This window comes from Cryptomeria japonica, unplaced genomic scaffold (assembly GCF_030272615.1).
Source record: "Cryptomeria japonica unplaced genomic scaffold, Sugi_1.0 HiC_scaffold_246, whole genome shotgun sequence".
Lineage (NCBI taxonomy): Eukaryota > Viridiplantae > Streptophyta > Pinopsida > Cupressales > Cupressaceae > Cryptomeria > Cryptomeria japonica.
Window position 1 is genome coordinate 207501 of NW_026729068.1, and position 8082 is coordinate 215582.

The window sequence follows — 8082 nt, forward strand, 5'->3', positions numbered from 1 at the left end:
CGTCCGACACACAGAAATTTCCAAGGCGGCCAAGGAGCCTCCCCGCATAGCAATCGGGGTGTGAGGTTACGGATGCAGCATTGATAGCAATCGAGGTGGGAGGCGAAGGATGCAGAAGTGAGAGCCGAGGGATGTAGCAGAGATAGCAATCGGGGTGTGTGATGCAGAAGAGATAGCAATCGAGGTGTGCGGTGGGAAGGGCCCAGCAGCCAGAATGCATGAAGCGACGGATGAAGCAGTGATGACAACCGGGCTGTGAGGAGAGGAGGGATGCAGCCAAGAAAGCAATCAGGGCTCGAGGCAAGGGATGCATCAAGGATAGCAATCATGTTGTGAGGCGAGATTCCAAAGGCTAAACGTGAGAGGCTGCAGGGTCGACTCAGAGAGGTCTATGCATGTGAGAGGCTGAAAGCAAGGTCAACTCGGAGCGGTCTATGCATCGGGCGCGCTTGGGGCGACTACCAGTGCCAACCCCTTATCCCGCGACGCGTCCGACAAAGAGAACGTTCCAAGGCGGCAGAGGAGGTTACCAGCCGAAGGATGCAGTAGCAATAACAGGTATAGTTCCGCGGCGGCCGAGAAGACTCACCGCATAGGAATCGGGATGCGAGGCGAGGGATGCGGCGGGAAGGCCCCGACGGCTAAACGGAAGAGGCTGCAGGGCCGCCTCGGAATGGTCCAAGCATCGGACGCGATTGGGACGACTACCAGTGCCAACCCCTTATCCCGCGATGCGTCCGATACACAGATAGTTCCAAGGCGGCCGAGGAGCCTCACCGCATATCAATCGGGGTGCGAGGCGAGGGATGGGGCGGGAAGGCCCCAACGGCTAGACGGAAGAGGCTTCAGGGCCACCTCGGAATGCTCCAAGCATCGGACGCGCTTGGGGCGACTACCAGTGCCAACCCCTTATCCCGCGATGCGTCCGATACACAGATGGTTCCAAGGCGGCCGAGGAGCCTCACCGCATAGCAATCGGGGGTGCGAGGCGAGGGATGGGGCGGGAAGGCCCCAACGGCTAGACGGAAGAGGCTTCAGGGCCGCCTCGGAATGGTCCAAGCATCGGACGCGCTTGGGGCGACTACCAGTGACAACCCCTCATCCCGCGATGCGTCCGATACGAAGATGGTTCCAAGGCGGCCGAGGAGCCTCACCGCATAGCAATCGGGGTGCGAGGTGGGGGATGCGGCGAGATGGCCCCAACGGCTAGACGGAAGAGGCCACAGGGCCGCGTCGGAATAGTCCAAGCATCGGACGCGCTTGGGGCGACTACCAGTGACAACCCCTTATCCCGCGATGCGTCCGATACGAAGATAGTTCCAAGGCGGCCGAGGAGCCTCACCGCATAGCAATCCGGGTGCGAGGTGGGGGATGCGGCGAGATGGCCCCAACGGCTAGACGGAAGAGGCTGCAGGGCCGCCTCGGAATAGTCCAAGCATCGGACGCGCTTGGGGCGACTACCAGTGACAACCCCTTATCCCGCGATGCTTCCGATACGAAGACAGTTCCAAGGCGGCCGAGGAGCCTCACCGCATAGCAATGGGGGTGCGAGGTGAGGGATGCGGCGAGATGGCCCCAACGGCTAGACGGAAGAGGCCACAGGGCCGCCTCGGAATAGTCCAAGCATCGGACGCGCTTGGGGCGACTACCAGTGACAACCCCTTATCCCGCGATGCATCCGATACGAAGATAGTTCCCAGGCGGCCGAGGAGCCTCACCGCATAGCAATCGGGGTGCGAGGCGAGGGATGCGGCGAGATGGCCCCAAAGGGTAGACGGAAGAGGCTGCGGGGCCGCCTCGGAATAGTCCAAGCATCGAACGCGCTTGGGGCGACTACCACTGCCAACCCCTTATCCCGCGATGCGTCCGATACACAGATAGTTCCGAGGCGGCCGAGGAGCTGGGGGATGCGGCGAGATGGCCCCAACGGCTAGACGGAAGAGGCTGCAGGGCCGCCTCGGAATAGTCCAAGCATCGGACGCGCTTGGGGCGACTACCAGTGACAACCCCTTATCCCGCGATGCGTCCGATACACAGATAGTTCCGAGGCGGCCAAGGAGCCTCACCGCATAGCAATCGTGGTGCGAGGTGGGGGATGCAGCGAGATGGCCCCAACGGCTAGACGGAAGAGGCTGCAGGGCCGCCTCGGAATGGTCCAAGCATCGGACGCGCTTGGGGCGACTACCACTGCCAACCCCTTATCCCGCGATGCGTCCGATACACAGATAGTTCCAAGGCGGCCGAGGAGCCTCACCGAATAGCAATCGGGGTGCGAGGCGAGGGATGCGGCGAGAAAGCCCCAACGGCTAGAGGGAAGAGGCTTCAGGTCCGCCTCGGAATGGTCCAAGCATCGGACGCGCTTGGGGCGACTACCAGTGACAACCCCTTATCCCGCGACGCGTCCGATACACAGATAGTTCCAAGGCGGCCGAGGAGCCTCACCGCATAGCAATCGGGGTGCGAGGCGAGGGATGCGGCGAGAAGGACCCAACGGCTAGACGGAAGAGGCTTCAGGGCCGCCTCGGAATGGTCCAAGCATCGGACGCGCTTGGGGCGACTACCAGTGACAACCCCTTATCCCGCGACGCGTCCGATACACAGATAGTTCCAAGGCGGCCGAGGAGCCTCACCGCATAGCAATCGGGGTGCGAGGCGAGGGATGCGGCGAGAAGGACCCAACGGCTAGACGGAAGAGGCTTCAGGTCCGCCTCGGAATGGTCCAAGCATCGGACGCGCTTGGGGCGACTACCAGTGACAACCCCTTATCCCGCGACGCGTCCGATACACAGATAGTTCCAAGGCGGCCGAGGAGCCTCACCGCATAGCAATCGGGGTGCGAGGCGAGGGATGCGGCGAGAAGGACCCAACGGCTAGACGGAAGAGGCTTCAGGGCCGCCTCGGAATGGTCCAAGCATCGGACGCGCTTGGGGCGACTACCAGTGACAACCCCTTATCCCGCGATGCGTCCGATACACAGATAGTTCCAAGGCGGCCGAGGAGCCTCACCGCATAGCAATCGGGGTGCGAGGCGAGGGATGCGGCGAGAAGGACCCAACGGCTAGACGGAAGAGGCTTCAGGGCCGCCTCGGAATGGTCCAAGCATCGGACGCGCTTGGGGCGACTACCAGTGACAACCCCTTATCCCGCGACGCGTCCGATACACAGATAGTTCCAAGGCGGCCGAGGAGCCTCACCGCATAGCAATCGGGGTGCGAGGCGAGGGATGCGGCAAGAAGGACCCAACGGCTAGACGGAAGAGGCTTCAGGGCCGCCTCGGAATGGTCCAAGCATCGGACGCGCTTGGGGCGACTACCAGTGACAACCCCTTATCCCGCGACGCGTCCGATACACAGATAGTTCCAAGGCGGCCGAGGAGCCTCACCGCATAGCAATCGGGGTGCGAGGCGAGGGATGCGGCGAGAAGGACCCAACGGCTAGACGGAAGAGGCTTCAGGTCCGCCTCGGAATGGTCCAAGCATCGGACGCGCTTGGGGCGACTACCAGTGACAACCCCTTATCCCGCGACGCGTCCGATACACAGATAGTTCCAAGGCGGCCGAGGAGCCTCACCGCATAGCAATCGGGGTGCGAGGCGAGGGATGCGGCGAGAAGGACCCAACGGCTAGACGGAAGAGGCTTCAGGGCCGCCTCGGAATGGTCCAAGCATCGGACGCGCTTGGGGCGACTACCAGTGACAACCCCTTATCCCGCGACGCGTCCGATACACAGATAGTTCCAAGGCGGCCGAGGAGCCTCACCGCATAGCAATCGGGGTGCGAGGCGAGGGATGCGGCGAGAAGGACCCAACGGCTAGACGGAAGAGGCTTCAGGGCCGCCTCGGAATGGTCCAAGCATCGGACGCGCTTGGGGCGACTACCAGTGACAACCCCTTATCCCGCGATGCGTCCGATACACAGATAGTTCCAAGGCGGCCGAGGAGCCTCACCGCATAGCAATCGGGGTGCGAGGCGAGGGATGCGGCGAGAAGGACCCAACGGCTAGACGGAAGAGGCTTCAGGGCCGCCTCGGAATGGTCCAAGCATCGGACGCGCTTGGGGCGACTACCAGTGACAACCCCTTATCCCGCGACGCGTCCGATACACAGATAGTTCCAAGGCGGCCGAGGAGCCTCACCGCATAGCAATCGGGGTGCGAGGCGAGGGATGCGGCGAGAAGGACCCAACGGCTAGACGGAAGAGGCTTCAGGGCCGCCTCGGAATGGTCCAAGCATCGGACGCGCTTGGGGCGACTACCAGTGACAACCCCTTATCCCGCGACGCGTCCGATACACAGATAGTTCCAAGGCGGCCGAGGAGCCTCACCGCATAGCAATCGGGGTGCGAGGCGAGGGATGCGGCGAGAAGGACCCAACGGCTAGACGGAAGAGGCTTCAGGGCCGCCTCGGAATGGTCCAAGCATCGGACGCGCTTGGGGCGACTACCAGTGACAACCCCTTATCCCGCGACGCGTCCGATACACAGATAGTTCCAAGGCGGCCAAGGAGCCTCACCGCATAGCAATCGGGGTGCGAGGCGAGGGATGCGGCGAGAAGGACCCAACGGCTAGACGGAAGAGGCTTCAGGGCCGCCTGGGAATGGTCCATGCATCGCACGCGCTTGGGGCGACTACCAGTGACAACCCCTTATCCCGCGACGCGTCCGATACACAGATAGTTCCAAGGCGGCCGAGGAGCCTCACCGCATAGCAATCGGGGTGCGAGGCGAGGGATGCGGCGAGAAGGACCCAACGGCTAGACGGAAGAGGCTTCAGGGCCGCCTCGGAATGGTCCAAGCATCGGACGCGCTTGGGGCGACTACCAGTGACAACCCCTTATCCCGCGACGCGTCCGATACACAGATAGTTCCAAGGCGGCCGAGGAGCCTCACCGCATAGCAATCGGGGTGCGAGTCGAGGGATGCGGCGAGAAGGACCCAACGGCTAGACGGAAGAGGCTTCAGGGCCGCCTCGGAATGGTCCAAGCATCGGACGCGCTTGGGGCGACTACCAGTGACAACCCCTTATCCCGCGATGCGTCTGATACACAGATAGTTCCAAGGCGGCCGAGGAGCCTCACCGCATAGCAATCGGGGTGCGAGGCAAGGGATGCGGCGAGAAGGACCCAACGGCTAGACGGAAGAGGCTTCAGGGCCGCCTCGGAATGGTCCAAGCATCGGACGCGCTTGGGGCGACTACCGTTGCCAACCCCTTATCCCGCGATGCGTCTGATACACAAATAGTTCCGAGGCGGCCGAGGAGCCTCACCGCATAGCAATCGGGTTGCGAGGCAGATTATTGGGAAGGGAACCCCCTGGGATGCGGCTCAAGCAGTGCCCAAAGGGACTGGAATGCGGAATCACATCGAGAGACCCAAATGCTATACGAGGGCTCAAATCGAATTATCGATTTGGCCACGACATGGACGCATCGGAACGACTACCTTTGCCGAACCACTCGCAATTGCATCCATACCGAAACCAATAGACATTTCCGTTAGAGCCCTCGCATAGCATTCGGGAATCTCGCATGCCCCTCTAAATCGACCAATGCTGGCGCTCAACGAAAATCCGAGCGCTACCACCGTTCGAGCGCCAGCATTGGTCGAGTTAGAGGGGCACGGGGGAGAATGCTCCAGTCAACACCTCCCCTATATAAGTTATTTGTCCGATTCTCGCACAACCGTAGTCTGCCTCGTCGAATCAAACAACGGTCCCAGATTCCGACTTCCGTTCCGTAGAGACCCAAAAGCTAGATGGAGGCTCGCAAGAAAGAGAGTCGGCGCATAGCAATCGGGTTTCTCGAACGTTTAGGGACCGAGCTCACTTGCGGATAGGGCAAAATCCGCCAAGCAACCCAAAAGCTAGACGGGGGCTCGAATCGAATCGCCTAGGCGGCCACAACAACGACGTGTTGGATCGACTACCAGTGCCAAACCATTCAGCAAGACTAGTCTGTGTCGAGGCCGGATAGAGATTCTCAGAGAGCGCCCGTATAGCATTTAGGAGACCTGCCGCGTCCCTCACACTCGACAAATGGTGGTGCACGTTTATAAATCCGAGCGATCCCAACCCTTTCAAGCACCAACATCGGTCGAGATAGAGGGGCACGGAGGGGGCTGCGTGAGACAACACAGTCCCCTATATAAGTTATTTGTCCGATTCTCACACATCCGAAGAATGGTCATCAAATCGGACAACAGCCCAAACTTCCGACTTCCGTCCCAGAAAGCCCAAGAGCTATCTAAAACGTTCATGGCCGGAACTCGATCGCGGCTATACCAGTCCGCCAAGCAACCCAAAAGCTAGACTGGAGCTCTAGTCGAATCACCTCTGTGGCCATTGCAAGGACGTGTTGGAGCGACTACCATTGCCGAACCATTCCGCAGGTCGAGTCCATACCAAGGCCGCATAGAGATTCACGATGAGCTCCTGCATAGCAATCAGGAGACTTGCCGTGTCCATCACAATCGATAAATCCTGGTGCAAGATTTTTGCATCCGAGCGCTCCAACCAGTCGAGCACCAGCATCAATCGACATAAACGGGCACGGGGGGAGGATGCTCGAGAACACTACCTCCCCTATATAAGTTATTTGTCCGATTCTCAAGCAGCCGAAGTCTGGTCATCGAATCGGGTCAAAGACCACAACTTCCGACTTTACCCACAATGCAAGTCATCGAATCGAACATCGGCCCCCGAGTCGGACTCCATGCGTATGTCAGGTCATCGGACCCAAATTCCGCCTTCCTGCGCATGGCGGGCCATCAATATCAACTCGGTCATCGGACCCAAACTCCGCCTTTCTGCGCATGGCACGCCTTCAAATCGGTCATCGGACCCAAATTCCGCCTTCCTGTGCATGGCGGGCCATCAACATCAACTCGGTCATCGGACCCAAATTCCGCCTTTCTGCGCATGGCACGCCATCAACTCGGTCATCGGACCCAAATTCCGCCTTCCTGCGCATGGCAGGTCATCGGACACAAATTCAGACCTCGCCAATATGCCTACGTATCGAATCGGTCATCGGACCCAACTTCCGACTTCATCCATACTGTAGGGTCTTTGAGGTTGGCGCGGTGCGCTCAACCCGGGGAGTCGACCCATCGAAGCATACACCTCCCCTATATAAGCTATTTGTCCGATTCCCACACCTGTGTAGTTTGCACCTCTGACCAGGACATCGACCCCAACTTCCGAACTCGACTGCAACGACGGCACCAGCGCCTTGGTGCGCACCTTGCGACGCACAGTCCCAACATTCGCCTTCCTGCACATGGCAGGTCATCGGACCCAAATTCCGACCTCGCGAGTATGCCTACATATCGAATCGGTCATCGGACACAACTTCCGACTTCATCCATACCGTAGGGTCTTTGAGGTTGGCGCGGTGCGCTCAACCCGGGGAGTCGACCCAACGAAGCATACACCTCCCCTATATAAGCTATTTGTCCGATTCCCACACCTGTGTAGTTTGCACCTCCGATCAGGACATCGACCCCAACTTCCGAACTCGCCTGCAACGACCGAACCAGCGCCTTGGTGCGCACCTTGCAACGCACAGTGCCAACATTCGCCTTCCTGCACATGGCAGGTCATCGGACCCAAATTCCGACCTCGCGAGTATGCCTACATATCGAATCGGTCATCGGACCCAACTTCCGACTTCATCCATACCGTAGGGTCTTTGAGGTTGGCGCGGTGCGCTCAACCCGGGGAGTCGACCCAACGAAGCATACACCTCCCCTATATAAGCTATTTGTCCGATTCCCACACCTGTGTAGCTTGCACCTCCGATCAGGACATCGACCCCAACTTCCGAACTCGACTAAAAAGACCGCACCAGCACCTTGGTGTGCACCTTGCAACGCACAGTGCCAACATTCGCCTTCCTGCACATGGCAGGTCATCGGACCCAAATTCCGACCTCATGAGCATACCTACTAATCGAATCGGTCATCGGACCCAACTTCCGACTTCATCCATACCGTAGGGTCTTTGAGGTTGGCGCGGTGCGCTCAACCTGGGGAGTCGACCCATCGAAGCATACACCTCCCCTATATAAGCTATTTGTCCGATTCCGACA